This window comes from Heptranchias perlo, unplaced genomic scaffold (assembly GCF_035084215.1).
Source record: "Heptranchias perlo isolate sHepPer1 unplaced genomic scaffold, sHepPer1.hap1 HAP1_SCAFFOLD_44, whole genome shotgun sequence".
NCBI classification, from domain to species: domain Eukaryota; kingdom Metazoa; phylum Chordata; class Chondrichthyes; order Hexanchiformes; family Hexanchidae; genus Heptranchias; species Heptranchias perlo.
In genome coordinates this window covers 12,064,814-12,086,157 of record NW_027139453.1, presented here as the reverse complement: position 1 = coordinate 12,086,157, position 21,344 = coordinate 12,064,814, and the positions used below count along the sequence as shown (strand labels likewise).

The window sequence follows — 21,344 nt, the reverse complement described above, 5'->3', positions numbered from 1 at the left end:
TTTTAAAATTCTCATCGTTGTGTTCAAATCCTTCCACGGCCAACGATCCCCCTATCTCTGTAATCTCCCCCAAGACGACAACCCCATCCTCCACCACTGAGGTTTCTGCACTCCTCCCATTCTGGCCTCTCGCGCATTCCCGAATTCCTGCACTGCACCATTGGTGGCTGTGACTTCAGCTGCCTGGTCCATAAGCTCTGGAATTTCCTGCCTCTGATTCACTCTCCTCCTTTGTGACGCTACTTAAAAAGCAGCTTCTCACGATATCCCTCAATCCACAACTTCCAACCTTCTCCCCATATCACTAAACCCCACCTACTCGCATTCTCCCCATTACCTTAATCCCCAACTGCGAACCTTCTCTCCCAATCGCTGAACCCGACCTACCCACCGTCTCAACATATCCCTCAATCCCTACCTACCCAGCTTCCCACCTTCCAACCATATCCCTCAATCCAAAACTAGCAACCTGCTCCCCAGATTTCCTAATTCCAACCGACCCACTTTCTGCCCATATTCCTTAATCTCACCTATCCATCTTCTCCCCATATTGCTCACTCTCACCTACCAACCTTCTCCCCTTATCCCTCATTCCCACCTACCCACCTTCTCAAGAGTTCAGAACATACTCCTTTCATTAAGGTGAGTTTGGAGACTGAGAATCACTCCCAGGAGTATTCCAGTTTCTGAAGGGGTATAAAGAGCTAATTTGTTCATGATACTCAAACTTTCATTCAAACTTTGAATCAACTCCCACACTCACCTGGTTGACATAAATGCGCTCTGAAATATGGCCTCTGGAGCAGACAGGCGCACCCAGCCCAGACGGGCCTGAAAGTCCTTCTCACTAACGTCTGTGAACTGGTGCCAAAGTTGGGAGATCTGCCCCACAGACTCGTCAAGCAATAACCTGACATAATCATTATGAGCCGAGGCTCAGTCAGTAGCATCTCTCCTCAGAGTCAGAAGGTCCTGCGCTCGGACCCCACACACACCAGAGACTTGTGCATCTTAATCCAGGCCGACAATTTCCTGTGCCAGTACTGTGGGAGCGCTGCACGCTCAGAGGGTCAGGACTGAGGGAATGATGCATTGTCAGAGGAGCAGTACTGAGGAAGCGCCGCACGGTCGGAGGGTCAGTATTGAGGGAGTGTTGCACTTTCGGAGGGTCAGGACTGAGAGAGCGCTGCACTGTCGGAAGGTCATGACTGAGAGAGCGCTGCAGTTTTGGAAGGTCAGTACTGAGGGAGGTCTGAACTCTTTGAAGTTTCGTCATTTGGATGAGATGTTAAACCGAGTGCGCTCCTCTCAGTCTTAAATGGCCGACCCCTTATCTGGGGAATGGGGAATGCCTATTCCCCATTGGACTAGATTCGCCAGTCAGTGGAGTCACCATCTATCCTGTCAGTCCCTCAGAATACTATATGTTTCTATGAGATGAGAAAGGAATAGGATATATAGATGGGGTTAGATGAAGAAGGGTAGTGGGAGGCTCGTGTGGAACACAAACCCCGGCATGTATCTATTGTGCCGAATGGCCCGTTTCTCAGCTGTACAGTCTAAGTATTTCTGGAATCGTAGCATACATTGGGCCCGTCATTCCCGTGCTGGTTCTTTGAAAGAACTCCCCAATTTAGTCCTACACCCCAGATTTTGCCCCATAACCCTGCAAATTAGTCCTCTTCAATGATATGCCCACTTTCCTTTTGAAAGTGCCGATGGAATGTGGTTCCACCGCTCTTTCAGGAAATGCATTCCAAATCATAACAAACCTCAGTGAAAAAAATGTGTCCAAATTTCCCCGAGATCTTTTGCCAATTATGTTATTATCACAGAGGAGAAATAGAGAGAGAGAATATTGGGCTGGAGAAAGAGAGAATGCAGAGAGTGACAGAACGAGTATAGTGAGAGAGAAAGCAGGAGAGAGAGAGAGAGAGAGAGAGAGAGAGATAGAGAAAATAAGGTGAGAAAGAGAGAGAGAGAGTAGAGAGGCAGAGGCAGAGGACAGGATGAGACAGGGTAAGAGAGAGAGAAGGTGAGCACAAGAAGAGAAACTGAGACAGAGGGGAAGACAGAGAACGATAAGGGGGATAAGGAGAGAGACCGACACTGGGCCAGAGAGATAAAAAAAAGTCAGAGAGAGTGAAAAAAAACAGGGGAGACAAACAGAGAGAGTGAAAATTAGCTCAGTTGGTTAGATATTAATACCACAAAGGGCGAAGGTTTGATCCATGTAAGGGCCACGAACGTTTTTATATTGAGGCGCAGTATCTTCTCTTTATTTTAGACTGTGAGCGAATTATAAATGCAAAGTTCGGAAGGAAATTCACTCAGAACAGAGCATCGGAGAAGCATTTTCATGTTGGTTCTGTCAGTCCTGGATCATTCCGTGCCTGTTTAAAATGAGTATGCTCTCAATCCAGGATCATCCTGTGTCTGTTTATAAGGGGTGTGCTGTCAGTCCAGGATCATCCTGTGCCAGTTTTAAAGGGGTGTGCTGTCAGTCCAGGATCATTCTGTGTCTGTTTTAAAGGGGTGTGCTGTCAGTCCTGGATCATTCTGTGTCTGTTTTAAAGGGGTGTGCTGTCAGTCCTGGATCATTCTGCGTCTGTTTATAAGGGGTGTGCTGTCAGTCCCGGATCAGTCTGTGTCTGTTTATAAGGGGTGTGCTGTCAGACCTGGATTCATTCTGCGTCTGTTTATAAGGGGTGTGCTGTCAGTCCCGGATCAGTCTGTGTCTGTTTATAAGGGGTGTGCTGTCAGTCCCGGATCATTCTGCGTCTGTTTATAAGGGGAGTGCTGTCAGTCCAGGATCAGTCTGTGTCTGTTTTAAAGGGGTGTTCTGTCTGTCCTGGATCATAGACTCAAGTTACTGTTCAGAGAATGAAATCGTAGACGGCTCGATCATACTGGAGATCACAACCCACTGAGGGGAACTGGGGCATGAAAAGCTTTCAATTAATGAAACAAATACTTCAAACAGGAAGAATTGAGCCCCCACAGAAATACGGAGGTCAGAGGAGCCTGGAGCTAAGGCAAAGCAGTCATAATCGGAGATTTGAATTTTCCCATTGTCTGCGTTATAGTGCATCTCGGACAGTTTACTGAAACAATATCATATAACGGGGAGCATATAACTATCACGAAAGAGAGAACAAGCTTGAAAAGAAAAGACTGAGGAGTGACCTGATAGAAGACTTTAAGTGTAATGACAGGTTTGATAGGGCAGACGGAGAGAAGATGATTTCACCAGCGAGTGAGAGCAGACCTCGGGGTTATAAAACGAAGCTAGTCACTGATAAATCCAATATTAATTCAGGAGAAACTCCTTTACCCAGAGAGTGGTGAGAGTGAGAAACTGGCTACCACAAGTGAGCTGAGGCGACGAGCAAAGATGCTGTTAAGATTAAGCTTGATAAATACACGAGGGAAAATGGAATAGAAGGATATGTTGATTGGGTTCGATGAAGAAGGATGAAAGGTGGATCATCTGCAGCATAAGCAACGGCATGGACTCTTTGGGACGAATGGCTTGTTTCTGTGCTGTACAGTGTATGTAGGGGGTAAGAGAAAGACAGAGAGTAAAGGGAGAAAGAGAGAGTAGAGGGAGAGAGAGAGAAAACGAGAGAGACAGGCAGAGACAGACAGAGAAAGAGATAGAGTTTGAGGAACAGAATATCGAGAAAGTGATGAGGGATAAGTAAATAGAGACAGAAGAATATGTTTTGGAAATGCCTGTGAGCTCTTGGCAGCTGAACAATAGCCACTTGTTGCTGCTTCAATGGATTTGCTCCAAGAAGAATTTCGACAAAAACAGCAATTTGTATCTTAACATCAATCGGACTGAGAGACTGGAACAGACATCGAAGGAATGGAGAATGAGCGAGAATGGGTGAAGACGTTGATCTCTGGGAAAGGCCCAGCCTCCATCCCGGTCTCCTTTCGTTGATAACACCCGGTGTGGGATTGAGACCCACACACAGAGCATGGGAGAGTGCAGTGGGACTTTAACTCTGTATCTAACCTGTGTTGTAACAGCCCCGGGAGTGTTTGATGGCACAGTGTAAAGGGAGCTTTACTCTGTATCTCACGGTTGTTGGACCTGCCCTGGGACGGTTTGATGGAAAAGTGCAGAGGGAGATTGAATCTGTTACTAACCCCAACTTCACCTGCCCTTGGGGTGCTTGATGTGACATTGTAGATGGAGCTTTACTCTATATCTGACCCATTTTATACCTGTCCTGGGAACACTTTAAACTAAGGTGGTTGGCATTTCCCATGCCTCATTTTCCAAAGCATTAATTCCGTGACAGTGTCTCTGTTGGTGAGCCCTGTTATTACAAAAATCCTTCTGATCACACCGGAAGGTTCTGTCTCTCACTGGTGTTCGGTTACTTGAGCAGTTCCTTCACAGGTCAGTGCTGAATGTGGCAATTGGATCATGGTGGGGGGACGGGGGCATCGTTCCCATGGCCCACTATTGTGCAGACACAGAGAAAGTAGATCGTAGTCCAGACACTGAGAATGCAGATCAGAACAGATATTGAAAGAGGCGATCAGAGTCTAGACACTGAGAGAGGTGATCACAGTCCAAATACTGCGAGGGTATTACAGTCCAGACACTGAGAGAGATCAAAGTCCCGACACTGAGAGAGTGGATCACAGTCCAGCCATGAGAGAGGAGATCACAGTACAGACACTGAGAATATCAGGAGCAATTTTTTTTTTAAATGCACTCAAGGGTTATAATCTCTGGATTATTACCTGAGCCAGGTGCAAATAGTCGGAGGGATAAGCAGATTTGGGAGGAGAACACATGGATGAAGGAGTGGTTCCATTTCGTGGGACACATTCACCTGTACGAGGACAGGATGGAACTGTACCGTTGGGAGCGGCACCACCTGACCCGGGCGGGGACCAGGATCCCAGCGCCAAGGATAACTCGGGCTTTAAACGAGTAAATGGGGGTTAGGGCTCAGTTGGAAAGTAATAGAAATAACAATTCTAGAAAAAAAGGGAAGAGACTATCGTCAGAAATTATGCTTTAGGCACTGCAGGTAAAGGAAAAATTGAAATATGTAAAGTAATTAAATCGGGAGGGAGAAACAAGGAAAGTGTGAGAAATAAAATATTACAATATGGGTAGGGTGTGTGGCCCAAATAAGCGTTCATTATAGAAACGCTTGGAGTATAAGCAACAAATTGAATGAAATGCGGGCACAAATTCAACCGACAGGGTACGAAATGGTAGCCATTACTGAGGCATGGCTGCACAACAGTCAGGAATGGGAACTGAATATACCAGGTTTTAATGTCTAGAGGAAGGATAGGAGAACTGGTAGAGGGGGAGGAGTATCCTGAGTGATTAAGTATGAATTTACTTCATTGATAAGAGAGGATGTAACGAGAGGTAAGCAGGCAGTGGAGCTTTATTGGATGAATTAGGAAATAGAAAAGGAATTAAGACCAAAGTGGGAGTTGTGTATGGACCCTCCTGTAGCAGCTGTGAAGCGGCAGAATGTATAAATGCGGAGATTAGACAAGCAGTGTGTTTGCAAAGGGGACAGATTTTAACTTTCTTATTGATTGGGATAAACAGACGAGCTCATGTCAGAAAGGTAACGAATTTCTTGAGTCGGTTCAGGAAAGATTTCTGCAACAATATATCCGAGGACCAACAAGGGGGCGGGCCATACTGGAATTATCAATGAGTAATGGGGCAGATTAGTTAATAGCCTAAAGGTGCATGAACATTTATCTAAATTGGAAAACTGCACATGTCACTCCACTGTTTAAGAAAGGTGACAGAAGGAAACCAGGGAATTATGGACCAGTTCGCCAAACATCTGTTTCGAGAAATTACTCGAGTATCTAATTAAGGATAGTGACTGAACACCTTGAACATTTTCAGCTGATCGAAAGAGCCAGCATGGATTTTGTTTTGAAGAGGTGACTAAAGTAGTGGACAGGGGAATGCCTATGGAGTTTGTTTCAATGGACTTCCAAAAGTCATTCGATCAAATGCCTCAGAAGAGACTGTTGGCTAAAGTTGAAGCTGGTCGAATTGAGGTGAAATGATTGACCTGATTAGGAAATTGGCAGAGCGGCAGGAGACATTGGGACAGAAATCGCAACGAGCGGCGAGGCAACGCTCACTGCAGCTGCTGCGAATTAAATTAACAAAACTACTGACTGTAGGCTCTGTGGCGATCAATTGCTAGAATTCGAACTTCACAAAAATTGTGCACGATCAACCCAGCCTCTGAGCAGCGTGATTTGCTGCGCAGCTGGAATGGTGTGTGAGGAGAAGACACGCCCACAAAATCGGTAAGGACGAGCAGTCCCGCCAACAGAATCAGGCTGCATTGCTGAAACAATCAAGCAGACTTCATTCCTTCAAAGTTAGCATTCTGTGTGGCATTGTAAATTTTAAAGGAATCAAAAAACAAAGAAATAATCGAATTAAATTAAAGAGACAGAAGGGAAAAGTTTTAAAAAATAATATTGTATTTTTAATTGTTATTCAATAACCAAAAACTAATAAAATAAAGAGTAACATGAGAGTCCACGTTTTTAAAAGTTAATCTTCACTTGTTTCGCAGTCATTAAAACTTACCGAGCTGTTAAAACTCAGTTTGGACATTGTATTTACCAGAATGATACCTGGACATCAAGGGTTAGACAATGAAGTGAGATTACACAAACTAGGTTTGCATTCTCTGGAATTTAGAAGATTAAGGGGAGATTTGTTCGAAGTTTTCAAGACATTAAGGGGAACTGATAGGGTAGATAGAGATAAACTATGTCCGCTGGTTGGGGAGTCCAGCACTCGTGGTCTCAGCCTGAAAATTAGAGCCAGAACTTTCAGGAGTGAAGTTATGAAACACTTCTACACGCAAAGGGTGGGAGATGTTTGGAACTCTCTTCTGCAAACGGAAGTCGATGTTCGCTCAGTTGTTAATTTTAAATCTGAGGTTGTTAGATTTTTGTTAACTCTGTTAATATTGTGTTTAAGGCGGGCGAATGACGTTCAGTCAAACATCCGCCATGATGCCAATGAATGGCGTAACAGGTTCGAGGGATCAAATGACCGACTCCTGTTCCGACGTACCTGGTCAATGTCATCACCCACCACAATCTTCAACAGTCGGCGCTGCTGACCAGCAGTGACAGAGCAATGAGAGACAGAGAAAGCGGCAAGAGAAAGAGAGACATTAGCAAAACGGTTGATAAATGGGGAGAGGGAGGGAGAGAAAAAATGAAGACATCGACATATAGTTCGGGAGAGTGAACGAGAGATACAGACAGGTGACAAAGAGAGATAGAAACAGAGAGCAGAGAGCAAGAGATAGAGAGAAATAGGAGAGCCCGAAAGAGAGACAGACAGAGAGGTAGCGACGAGGATAGAGGGAGAGACGAGGACAAAGGGAGAGATAGCTGAGGGAAAGAGAGAGAGAGACGCAGAGGGAGACGGAGAGAGAGAGAGAGACGAATGGCGGGGGGAGAGCGATTGAGAGGGAGACAGAGAGATAGTGATAGAAAGGCAGAGAATCAGCAGAGAGAGAGAGAGACATAGAGAGAGAGACAGAATTATAGAGACAGAGAGATGGTGGGGGAGAAAGAATGAAAGATACAAACAGAGGGAGAAACGGTCAGAGAGAGAGGGCGGAGGGAGGAAGAAAGAGAGGGAGAGACGGAGATGGATCAATGAGTGTAAATGGAGGGAGACAGAGAGAGAGAGAGAGTAGAGACAGAGAGAGGACGGTGCTTGTAGAGAGACGGGGAATGAAAGAAAGTGGAGGCTGAGTGACTGGGAAAGAGAGAACCTGAGGGAAAGAGTCAGAGGGATGGGGATGGGATAGAGGGTGCAGTGGCAGAAAGTGTAGTGGCACAGACTGTAGTGCACAGAGTGTAGTGGCACAGAGTGTCGTGGCAGAGACAAAGAGAACGAGTAAAAGAGAAGCTTGAAATTGAAGTTGAGATATATAGAAAGGGAGAGAGTTAGTGACTGAGAGAGGTGGAGACTAGAGGTGGAGAGTGGGGGGAGAGTGAATAACGAAAGAGGATGACACAGTGCAGAGGCAGAGAGACACCGAGAGAGACAATGAGGAGGTGGCGGAGTCACAGAGAGACAGGCAGACAGACTGTGAGAATCTGAATAAGACAGACATAGAGATAGTGGGGGCGAGGGAGAAAGAAAGAGACAGGCAGATGGAGAAACAGACAGGAAGAGAAAGAAAAAGTGGAGACAGAGAAACGGAAGAGAAATAGTGAGAGATGGGGATGAGTCAGAGACAGAGAGAGTGAGTGAGAGAGACAGAGAGAGAGAGAGAGGAATGGGGAGAGACATGGAGTAGAGGGTGAGAGCGAGTACAGAGCGAGGAGAGTGCGACATACAGAGAGAGAGAGGCCGTGAGAGAGAGAGGGAGAGAGGAAGGGGTGAGATAGCGAGCAGAGGGAGAGTACGAGCAGAGAGCGAGGAGGGTGAGACACAGAGAGAGAGTGAGGTGTCTAGGGAGAGGGACAGGGAAAGAGAGAGAGACTCCCACCGACCGATCTTCTCCCCATTTCACTCAACACAACCACCCAAACCTTCTCACAATATTCCTCAACAAAACGTATCACCTTCTCACCATATCCATCAACCCCACCTACCGAATTTCTGCCCACATCACTCAACCCGACCAACACACATTCACACAATATCCATCAATACCCACCAACTCACATTCTCCACATTTCCCTCAAACTCCACCTAATCACCTTCTCCACATACACCTGACACACGGCTACCCAAATTCTCTCCATATCCCGCATTCTTTCCTACATCCTTCTCCCAAGATCACTCTAAACCACCTAACCAGTTTCTCACAATATCTCTCAATCATAACCTACCCCCTTTATTCATATTTCCCACAATCACACTTAACCATCTCCTCACCATATCCGTCCACCACACCGACCACTTTCTCCCCATATTTCTCAATCCCCACCTACACACCTTCTCCACATATCACTCAACCACACCTAACCACCGTCATACAAAATCTCACAATTCCCAACGACCAATCTTCCCCCCATATCCCTCATTTCCCACCGACCTATCTTACTCCCATATCCCTAAATCCCAACCTACCCACATTCTCTCCTTATTCCTCAATCCCACCTACACACCTTCTCACCCTATCCCTCAAACCCCAGATACCCAAATACTCACCATATCCCTCAGGACAACCTAACCAACTCCCAATAACACTCAAATCACAGCTACACAACTCTCCCCGTAACACTCAACCCCAACTGCCCACATTCTCACAACATCACTCAATCCCCACCAACACACCATCCCAACATATCACTCAATCCCATCTACACAACTTCTCACCATGTCATTCAATCCCAACTAACCACATTCCGAGATGCCTCAATCAACATCCATGCACCTTAACCCCATAACCCTCAATCCCACCAATCCAACTTCTCAGCAGAGTCCTCAATCCCCACCTAACCACCTTCCTTCCGTATCCCACAAACGCACCATCTCAGCAGATCACTCAAACACACCCAACCACCTTCTCACCATATCCATTAATTACCACTTAACCACCCTCTCACCATATCCGTCAACCGCACCGACAAACATTCTACCCATATCCCTCAATCCCCACCGACACATCTTCTCCCCATATCACTGAATCCCACCGACCCGCATTCACAAAAATCCCTCAATCCACAACTACCTCTCTTATCCATGAACCCCCCATTGACGTATTTCCGCCATATCCTTCAATTCCCACTTCATCATGGGTGACTTTAATTTAAAGATAAACTGGCCAAACCAAATTAGCAATATTACTTTGGAGCATTAAATTATGGAGTGTGTACGAGATGATATTTTAGACCAGTATGTTGACGAGCTAATTTGGGAACAGGCTATCCAAGATTGGGTGTTGTGCATTGAGAAGCGATTAATTAATAACCTTGTCGTGCGGGATGCTTACGGGAAGAGTGACCGTAACATGATAAAATTATTCATTAAGATCGAAAGTGAAGTCGTGCAATCCGAAACTAGGGTACTAAATCTAAACAAAGGAAACTAGGAAGTTATGAGGAGTGAGTTGGCTATGATAGATTGGGAACCTTCATTAAAAGGTATGACGGTGAATAGGCAATGGCTGACATTTAAAGAACGAATGCATGAATTGCAACAGTTATACATTCCAATCTGGCACAAAAAGACAAAAGGAAACGAGGTCCAAACACGGCAAACAAAAGAAATTATGGATAGGATGAAACCCAAAGAGGAGTCATAAAAATTTGCAAGAAAATGTAGCAAGCCTGAGGATTGGGAGCTGTTTCGAATTGAGCAAAAACGAGCCAAGAGATTGATTAAGAGGGAAAAATAGAGTATGAGTGTGAACTTGGAAGGAACATAAAAGCGGGTTGTAAGAACTTCACAAGAGGGAACATGATATTGAGATAGAGGATCAGCCATGATCATATTGAATGGTGGAGCAGGCTCGAAGGGCCGAATGGCCTACTCCTGCTCCGATTATCTATGATTCGGTGACTCGGTTGCCTCGATTTCCACCTTCAGCAGGTGGTGTCAGATCGACCGTCCATTGCACACCCTGCCACATTTTCACTTCGATTCCATTAAAAATAATTGACAGAATATTATGGGCTGATTGCCTGCAATTTCCTAAAGTGCTCTCCCGGGGAGTGACGCTCCACCGCAAGTTCCACTGCCGGATTGTGAGTCCGCTGAAGGTCGAATAAACCCCCGGTGTTTCATGGGGGAGAACAAAACCCTGCACGGCCTCGGTTTCGCGCTCTCCACAGTTTGTTTGATTAGTTTCCCTGTTCGGGTCTTACACATTTTGACCATTTTAAAATTTTTGTTCTTGAAATGTCTCTCATTTACTCCGCAGATATTTTTGTCATCTCTCAATTTCTTAATATCCTGAAGTAGATTCCAGGTCAGTCAACTCATGAAATTCCATCTAACTCCCGTTTGTCGCCTCCGTTCTGTCCTTTTCCCAATTCCACTAAAACTGTTTCACTTTGTTTTCAGTCCACACTCGAGTTAAACCTGAACCGTTACCCTGTCCTTTGTCCAGACACTGACCGATCCGCTGGGTATTGTCACCTCTTCCTTTCATTGTTTCAGATTCACAATAATTGCAGTTTGAACCATTTCTTTCCAGTTTGGTCTGCTTCTCTTCTGTTACCTTCTCTGATCCTAAGATGTGATACCCTGTTAGTTTTGTGATGTTTAAATAATCCAAACTCATCCTGTTCCCCTCCCACTTACCTGATGTTCTTGTCCACTGAAATGCCTCTCGTATGTTGACAACAAGCTGACTCCGTCCACCCCTTCTTCAACTTCCTGTTCCAATCTGTCCCGGTAGAATTTCGTGAACTGGACCAGTTGGTAGCCGTCAGACTTGATCAAGAACTCAGTGATCGCGGTGTTCGGTCTGTGAACAACAATGGAGAAAACTAAACACATTATCGACATTCCATCCAGGCGGCTGCAATTCCTCTGACACCAAACGGCTGAAGCCTCCTGTGAGCCACGTTATCAAATAACTTCTGAAAACCCATATATGCCGCATGTGTCAAAATCCATTGACCGATATAGTCACGTCTCAACAAAAGCTGAGTCAAATTTGTCAAATACAATGTCAAATGTCTACAGTTAATCCGTTCTCACCTTCCCCGAATCTGAAATGCTAACGAATTACGTGTCTTTTTAAAAGGGGTGTGCTGTCAGTCCCGGATCATTAAGTGTCTGTTTAAAAGGGGTGTACTGTCAGTCCCGGATCATTCTGTGTCTGTTTGAAAGGCGTGTACTGTCTGTCCCGGATCATTCTGTGTCGTTTTTAAAGGGTTGTGCTGTCAGTCCCGGATCATTCTGTGCCGGTTTGAAATGGGTGTGCTGTCAGTCCCGGATCAGAGAATCAAGTTGCTGTTCAGAGCTGAACCCAGAGACGGCTCGATCACACTGGAGATCACAACCAACTGAAACGAACTGGGGCATGAAAAGCTTTCAATTAATGAAAAATTTCTTCAAACAGGAAGTATTGACCGGACACATAAATACGGAGATCAGAGGAGCATGTTGCTAAGGCAAAGCAGTTATGATGGGAGATTTCAATTTTCACATGGACTGAGACACAAAGGCAATACATTTCTAGAATGCATCCAGGAAAGTTTTCTGAAACAATATCATAGAACTGAGAGGTTACACATATCAGGAAAGAGAGAAAAAGCTGGGCCTCTTTTCTCTGGAAAAGAGAAGACTGAGGAGTTACGTGATAGAGGTTTTAAGATTAATTATCTGTTTGATAGTTTAGACCTGGAGAAGATGTTTCCACTTGAAGGGGAGACCAGAACCAAGGGCCATTATTATAAGTTAATCACTAATAAATCGAATTGAATCGAATAATGAATTCAGTAAAAACTTCTTAACCCAGTGACTGGTGAGAATGTAAAACTCGCTTCCACGAAGTGCAGTTGAGAAGGATCGCAAAGATGCGTTTAAGGGGAATCTGGATAAACAGATGAGAGAGAAAGAACATAAGAACATAAAAAGTGGGAGCAGGTGTACGCCATCCAGCCCCTCGATCCTGCTCCACTATTCAATCAGTTCATGCTTGATCTTCTACCTCAACTCCAATTTCCCGCCCGATCCCCAAATCCCTTGAATCCCCTGGAGCCCAAAATTCTATCAATTCCAGCCTTGAAGATATTCAATGACTCAGAATCCTCTGTCCTCTGGGTAGAGAATTCCAATGATTCACATCCCTCTGAGTGAATAAATTCCTCCTCATCTCAGTCTGACATGGCCGACCCCTAATCTGAAGTCTATTTCCCCTTGTTCTCGACTCGACAGCCAAGGGAAACAATCTCTCCGGATCTATCCTGTCAAGCCCCCTCAGAATCTTATGTTCTATTTTCGATTTTTCAATGAGACGGCAGAGGAACAGATGGACATATTGATGGGGTTAGATGGAGAAGGATAGGCCTGGGGTCGTTGAGAACTTCAGCACCGGCATGGACCTATTGGGCTGTATGGCCTGTTTCTGAGCTGTGCAGTCCACTTAATTCTGGAATCTTAGCCTACATTCGGCCCGTCGTGCCTGTGCTAGCTTTTTGAAAGAACTGCCCAATTTAGTCCTATACCCCAGCGATTTCCCCATCACCCTGCAAATTATTCCTCTTCAATGACATGTTCAATTGCCTTTTGAAAGTGCCCATGGAATGTGGTTCCACCGCTCTTTTAGGTATTGAATTCCATATCATATCTAATCACGCTGAAAAAATGTTTCTTCATTTCCCATCGAGATATATTGCCAATTAATTTTATCTCACAGAGGCGCGGGAGAGAGAGAGAGAGAGAGAGAGTAGATTGCGTGAGAAAGACAGAGTAGAAGGAGACAGAGAGGGTACAGACAGAGAGAGTGGGAGATACAGGAGAGTAAGGTGTGGAAGAGAGATCGAGAGAGAGAGAGTAGAAGGAGACAGAGACAGTACAGACAGAGAGTGTACGAGAGACAGAGATAGAGAGAGGAGAGTGGGGTGAGAAAGAGAGAAAAAGAGAGAATAGAAGAAGACAGAGAGGGTAGAGGGATAGAGGGGAAGAGAGGATGAGTCAGAGACAAGAAGAAGATCAGGAGAACATAAGAAGATAAAAGAGACAATGGGGAATGCAGAGAACGACCACAGGAGAGTGAGAGAGACCGATAGAGGGACAGAGAGAGGGTGAGAAACAGACAGAGAGTGAAACAGGGGAGAGACGGACGGAGAGTGTGAGAGACAAGGACAGAGCGAGTGACAGAGACTGGTCAGGGAGAGAGAGAGTAGAGAGAGAGAGATCGAGAGAGAGAGAGAAACAATCAGGATCACAGCATCACAGGGCGTTGGAATCACCGAAAATGGGGGAAGACAATGATCTGTGGGGAAGGCCCAGGCTTCATCCCAGTCTCTGTTGGTAGATCTCACCCAGTGTGCGTCTCACACCCACACACAGAGAATGGGAGAGTGCAGAGGGAGCTTTACTCTGTATCCAAACTCTGTTATTCATGCCCTGAGAGTGTTTGAAGGGATAGTTAGATGGAGCGTAACTCTCTGTCCAACTTGTGCTCTACCTGCCCTGGGAGTATTTGACGGGACACTCTGGAGGGTTTTTCACTCCTTATCTAATCCGTTCTGTACCTGTCTTGTGAGTTTTTGATGGGACAGTTTCGAGGGGGAGTTAATCTGTATCGAACCGGTGCTGCACCTATCCTGGAAGTAGTTGACGGGACACTCTGGAGGGGTTTTCACTCTGTATCTCACCCGTGCTGGACATGCCCTGGGAGTGTTTGATCGGACAGTGTAGAGGGAGTTTTACTCTGTATCTAACTCGTGCTGGACCTGCCCTGGGAGTGTTTGATGGGACATTGTAGTGGGGGTTTTACTCTGTATCTAACCTATGCTGTACCTGCCAGAAGGGTGTTTGATGGGACAGTGTAGAGGGAGCTTAACTCTGTATCTAAGCCGTGCTGTTTCCAACGTTTGAACAGTTTAGACTGAGGTGGTTGATATTCCTCATGCCTCACATTCCTAAGCATTAAACACCGTGACAGTGTTTTATTTTGCTCCGCCCTGTTATTGTAAAACTCTCTCTGATCACCTCAGAATGTTCTGCCTCCCGCATGGATCCGTGTTCCACCGGCAGATGCCCCACAGGTCAGTGCTGTGTCTGGTTATTGTACCATGGGGTTTATCACTGCCAGTCCACGTCCTGTCCTCCCGAAACAGGCCGAACCCACCGACTCCATCCCTCTCCCTGATGCTGAAACAGACCATTCACAATCCTTGACGTCCGATTTGACCCTGAGCTGAGATTCCGACCACATATTCTCTCCATCACCAAGTCAGCTGACTTCCATCTCTGTAATTCGCCCGTCTCCGCTCCTGCCTCTTCTCATCTATTGCTGAAACCCTTATCCGTGCCTTCGTTACTTCGAGACTGGACTATTCCAATGCTCTTCTGCCAACCTCCATCATCCACCCTTCATTAACTTCAGCTCATCCAAAACTCAGCTGCCCGTATCCTAATTCGCACAAAGTTTGGTTCAATCATCACCCCCTGTGTTCGCATTGGCTCACGGTCCGGCAACGCCTCGATTTGAAAATTCTCATCGTTGTGTTCAAAACCTTCCACGGCCATCGCTCCCCCTATCTCTGTGACCTCCAACAAGACTACAACCCCATCGTCCCCCACTGAGGTCTCGGCGCTCCTCCCATTCTGGTCCACCGCGCATCCCCGATTTCCTGCACTGCACCATTGGCAGCCGTGTCTTCAGCTGCCTGGTCCCTTAGCTCTGGAATTTCCTTCCTCTGATTCACTCTCCTCCTTTATGACGCTACTTAAAATTCACCTTCTCACGATATCCCTCAATCCACAACTGCCCACCTTCTCCTCATATCACTTAACACCACCTACCTGCCTTCTCCTCATATCCCTTCATCGCCAACTGCAAACCTTCTCTCCCAATCGCTAAACACGACCTACCCACCGTCTCAAAATAACCCTCAATCCCACCATCCAACCATATCCCTCAATCCCCAACTAGCAACCTTATCCCCATATCACTAATTCCAACCTACCCACTTTCTACCCATTTTCCTTAATCTCACCGATCCATCGTCTGCCCATATTCCTCCCTCTCAAGTACCAACCTTCTCCCCTTATCCCTCAGTCCCACCTACCCACCTTCTCAAGAGTTCAGAACGTACTCCCCGAATTAAGGTGAGTTTGGAGACTCAGAATCACTCCCAGGAGTATTCCAGTTTCTGAATGGGTAAAAAGAGCTATTTTGTTCCTGATACTCAAACTTTCCCTCAAACTCTGAATCAGCTCCCACACTAACCTGGTTGACGTAACTGCCCTCTGAAATATGGCCTCGGTCTCAGACAGGTGCACCGAGCCCAGACGGGCCTGCAAAGTCCTTCTCACTCACGACTGAGAACTGGTGCCAAAGTTGGGAGATCTGTCCAACAGACTCGTCAAGCAATAACCTGACATAGTCATTATGAGCCGAGGCTCAGTAGGCAGCATCTGGCCTCATAGTAAGAAGGCCCTGCGCTCGGGCCCAACACACACCAGAGACTTAGTTATAGTCCAGCAATTTTATTTTAAATTCACAAGCTTTCGGAGGCTTCCTCCTTCGTCAGGTGAACGAAGTTCACATCGTTCACCTGACGAAGGAGGAAGCCTCCGAAAGCTTGTGAATTTAAAATAAAATTGCTGGACTATAACTTGGTGTTGTAAAATTGTTTACAATTGTCAACCCCAGTCCATCACCGGCATCTCCACACCAGAGACTTAAGCATCTTAATCCAGGTCGACAATTTCCTATGCCAGTACTGTGGGAGCGCCGCACGCTCAGAGGGTCAGTACTGAGGGAATGCTGCACTGTCAGAGGAGCAATACTGAGGAAGCGCCGCACGGTCGGAGAATCAGTAATGAGGGAGTGTTGCACTTTCGGAGGGTCAGTAAAGTGGGAGTGCTGCACTGTCGGAGGGTCAGTACTGAGGGAGTGCTGCACTGTCGGAAGGTCAGTAATGAGGGAGTGTTGCACTGTCGGAAGGTCAGTACTGAGAGAGCGCTGCAGTGTTGGAAGGTCAGTACCGAGGGAGGGCTGTACTCTTTGAAGTTTCGTCATTTGGATGAGATGTTAAACCGAGTGCGCTCATCTCAGTCTTAAATGGCCGACCCCTTATCTAGGGAATGGGGAATGAATATTCCTCAATGTTCTAGATTCGCCAGTCAGTGGAGTCACCATCTATCCTGTCAAGTCCCCTCAGAATACTATATGTTTCTATGAGATGAGAAAGGAATAGGATATGTTGATGGGGTGAGATGAAGAAGGGTGGTGGGAGGCTCGAGTGGAACATAAACCCCGGCATGTATCTATTGTGCCGAATGGCCTGTTTCTCAGCTGTACAGTCTAAGTATTTCTGGAAACTTAGCATATATTGGGCCCGTCATGCCTGTGCTCGTTCTTTGAAAGAACTCCCCAATTTAGTCCAACACACCAGATTTTGCCCCATAACCCTGCAAACTAGTCCTCTTCAATGATATGCCCACTTTCCTTCAAAAAGAGCCTGTGGAATGTGGTTCCACCGCTCTTTCAGGAAATGCATTCCAAATCATAATAAACCTCAGTGAAAAAATGTTTTCAAGTTTACCCGATATCTTTGGCCAATTATTTTGTTATCAAAGAGAGGAGAGCTGAAGAAAGAATATCGAGCTGAAGAAAGAGGGAGAGTGTATAGAGAGACAGAACGAGTATGGTCAGAGAGAGAGCAGGAGAGAGAGAGAAACATCCGGAGAATCAGGTGAGAAAGAGAGAGAGAGTGAGAGGGGATGAGACAGGGTAAGAGAGAGAGAAGGTGAGCACAAGAAGAGAAGCAGACAGAGGGGAAAGACAGAGAAAGATAAGGGGGATAAGGAGAGAGACCGACACAGGGCCAGAGAGAGAAAAAATAAATCAGAGAGAGAAAAAAAAACAGCGAAGACAAACAGAGAGAGTGACGATGAGCTCAGGTGGTGAGAGCGTGATATTAATGCCACAATGGGCGCAGGTTTGATCCCTGTAAGGACCATGAACGTTCTTTTTATGAAGAGCGCAGTTTCCACTCTTTATTTTAGACTGTGAGCTAATTATAAATGCAAAGTTTGGAAGGAAATTCACTCAGAACAGAGCATCGGAGAAGCATTTTCATGTTGGTGCTGTCACTCCCGGATCATTCTGCGTCTGTTTTAAAGGGGTGAGCTGTCAGTCCAGGATCATCCTGTGTCTGTTTTAAAGGGGTGTGCTGTCACTCCCGTATCATTCTGCGTCTGTTTTAAAGGGATGTGCTGTCAGTCCCGCATCATTATGTGACTGTTTATGAGGGGTGTGTTGTCAGTCCAGGATCATACTGTGTCTGTTTTGAAGGGGTGTGCTGTCAGTCCTGGATCACAGACTCAAGTTCCTGTTCAGAGCCTGAAACCGTCGACGGCTCGATCATACTGGAGATCACAACCCACTGAGCGGAACTGGAGCATGAAAAGCTTTCAATTAATGAAACAAATACTTCAAACAGGAAGAATTGAGCCCCCATAGAAATACGGAGATCACAGGAGCCTGTAGCTAAGGCAAAGCAGTTATGAACGGAGATTTCAAATTTCCCATTGTCTGCGTTATAGTGCACCTCGGACAGTTTACTGAAACAATATCATAGAACGGGGAGGATATAACTGTCACGAAACGGAGAACAAGCTTGAAAAGAAAAGACTGAGGAGTGACCTGATAGAAATCTTTAAGTTTAATGACAGGTTCGATAGGGTAGACGGAGAGAAAATGATGTCATCCGCGAGTGAGAGCAGACCAAGGGGTTACAAATCGAAGCTGGTCACTGATAAATCCAATATTAATTCAGGAGACACTCCTTTACCCAAGGAGTGGTGAGAGTGAGCAACTCGCTACCACAAGTGAGTTGAGGCGACGAGCAAAGATGCTGCTAAGATTAAGCTAGATAAACACACGAGGGAAAAAGGGAATAGAAGGATATGTTGATTGGGTTCGATGAAGAAGGGTGAAAGGAGGATCATCTTCAGCATAAGCAACGGCATGGACTCTTTGGGACGAATGGCTTGTTTCTGTGCTGTACAGTGTATGTAGGGGGTAAGAGAAAGAGGGAGAGTAAAGGGAGAAAGAGAGAGTAGAGGGAGAGAGAGAGAGAGCACGAGAGAGACAGACAGAGACAGACAGAGAAAGAGATGGAGTTTGAGGAACAGAATATCGAGAAAGAGAGGAGGGATAAGTAAATAGATACAGAAGGAAATGTTTTGGAAATGCCTGTGATCTGTTGGCAGCTAAACAATAGCCACTTGTTGCTGCTTCAATGGATTTGTTCCAGGAAGAATTTCGACAAAAACAGCAATTTGTATCTTAACATCAATCGGATTGAGAGAGTGGAGCAGACAGAGAAGGACGGGAGAATGACCGGGAATGGGGGAAGGCATTGATCTCTGGGAAAGGCCCAGGCTCCCCCGGGAGTGTTTGATGGGACAGTGTTAAAGGAGCTTTACTCTGTATCTATCCCTTGTTGGACCTGCCCTGGGACGGTTTGATGGAAGACTGCAGTAAGCTGAGTGTGGCAATTGTATCATGGTGGGGGAGCATCATTCCCAGGCCCACCATCGTGCAGACACAGAGAAAGTAGATCGTAGTCCAGACACTGAGAATTGAGATCAAACCAGACATTGAGAGAGGAGTAAACAGTCCAGACAGTGAGAGGGGATCACGGTCCATATAGTGACAGAGGCGATCACAGTCCAGACACTGAGAGAGGCGATCAGAGTCTGGACACTGAGAGAGGTGATTACAGTCCAAATACTGCGAGGGTATTACAGTCCAGACACTGAGAGAGTGGATCACAGTCCAGCCATGAGAGAGGAGTTCACAGTACAGACACTGTGAATATCAGGAGAATTTTTTTTAAAAAATGCACTCAGGGTTATAATCTCTGGATTATTACCTGAGCCACGTGCAAAGAGTCGGTGGGATAATCAGATTTGGGAGGAGAACACATGGATGAAGGAGTGGTTCCATTTCGTGGGACACTGGCACCTGCACTAAGACAGGATGGAACTGTACCGTTGGGAGCGGCTCCACCTGACCCGGGCGGGGACCAGGATCCCAGCGCTAAGGATAACTCGGGCTTTAAACGAGTAAATGGGGTGTCGGGCTCAGTTGGAAAGTAATATAAATAACAATTCTGGAACAAAAGGGAAGAGACTATCGTCAGAAATTTTGCTTTAAGCACTGAAGGTAAAGGAAAAATTGAAAGATGTAAAGTAATTAAATCGGGAGGGAGAAACAAGGAAAGTGTGAGAAATACAATATTACAATATGGGCAGGGTGTGTGGCCCAAATAAGAGTTCTTAAAACAAACGCATGGAGCAAAAGCAACGAATTGAATGAAATGCGGGCACAAATTCAACCGACAGGGTACGAAATGGTAGCCATTACTGAGGCATGGCTGCACAACAGTCAGGAATGGGAACTGAATATAGCAGGTTATAATGTCTATCGGAAGGATAGGAGAACTGGGAGAGGGGGAGGAGTATCCTGAGTGATGAAGGATGAAAATACTTCAAGGATTAGAGAGGATACAACGATCGGTAAGCTGGCAGTGGAAACTTTATTGGAAGAATTAGGAAATAGAAAAGTAATTAAGACCAAAGTGGGAGTTGTGCATGGACCCTCTTGTAGCAGCTGTGAAGCGGCAGAATATATAAATGCGGAGATTAGACAAGCAGTGTGTTTGCAAAGGGGATATATTTTATCTTTCTTATAGATTGGGATGAACAGACGAGTTCATGTCAGAAAGGTAACGAATTTCTTGAGCAGGTTCAGGAAAGATTTCTGCAACAATATATCCGAGGACCAACAATGGGGCAGGCCATACTGGAATTAATAATGAGTAATGGGGCAGATTAGTTAATAGCCTAACGGTGCCTGAACATTTAATAAATTGGAAAACTGCACATGTCACTCCACTAATTAAGAAAGGTGACAGAAGGAAACCAGGGTATTATGGACCAATTCGCCAAACACCTGTTTTCGAGAAATTACTCGAGTCTCTAATTAAGGATAGTGACTGAACACCTTGAACATTTCAGCTGATCATTAAGAACCAGCATGGATTTTGTTTTGAAGAGGTGACTGAAGTCGTGGACAGGGGAATGTCTGTGGAGTTTGTTTCTATGGACTTCCAAAAGGCATTCGATAAAGTCCATCAGAAGAGTCTGTTTGCTAAAGTTGAAGCTGATGGAATTGAGGGGAAATGATTGACCTGGTTAGGAAATTGGCAGAGCGGCAGGAGACATTGGGCCAGAAATCGCTGCGAGCGGCGAGGCAACGCTCACTGCAGCTACTGCGAATTAAATTAACAAAAATACTGACTGTCGGCTCTGTGGCGATGAATTGCTTGAATTTGAACTTTACAAAATTGTGCTCTATCAACCCAGCCTCTGAGCAGCGTGATTTGCTGCGCAGCTGGAAAGGTGTGTGAGGAGAAGACACGACCACAAAAATCGGTAAGGACGAGAATACCTGCCCACAGAATCAGGCTGCATTGCTCAAACAATCAAGCAGACTTAATTCCTTTAAAGTTAGCATGCTGTATGGCATTCTAATTTTTTTTAAAAATCAAAAACCAAAGAAATAATTGAATTAAATTAAAGTGACAGAAGGGAAATGTTTAAAAAATAATGTTGTAATTTGAATTGTTCTTCA

The 21,344-nt window shown here is 45.7% G+C and overlaps 1 long non-coding RNA gene across 10 annotated transcripts in view; it reads right to left on the bottom strand.

Annotated features, from left to right (window-relative positions):
• The window catches only part of LOC137312965 (uncharacterized), a 131,515-nt gene that overhangs the window by 38,369 nt on the left and 71,802 nt on the right, over positions 1-21,344 (bottom strand). For all 10 annotated transcript variants that reach the window (XR_010960979.1, XR_010960973.1, XR_010960972.1 and 7 more), the window contains one exon: positions 11,315-11,480. This is a non-coding gene — a long non-coding RNA (uncharacterized lncRNA). The remainder of the gene's footprint in view (positions 1-11,314; positions 11,481-21,344) is intronic.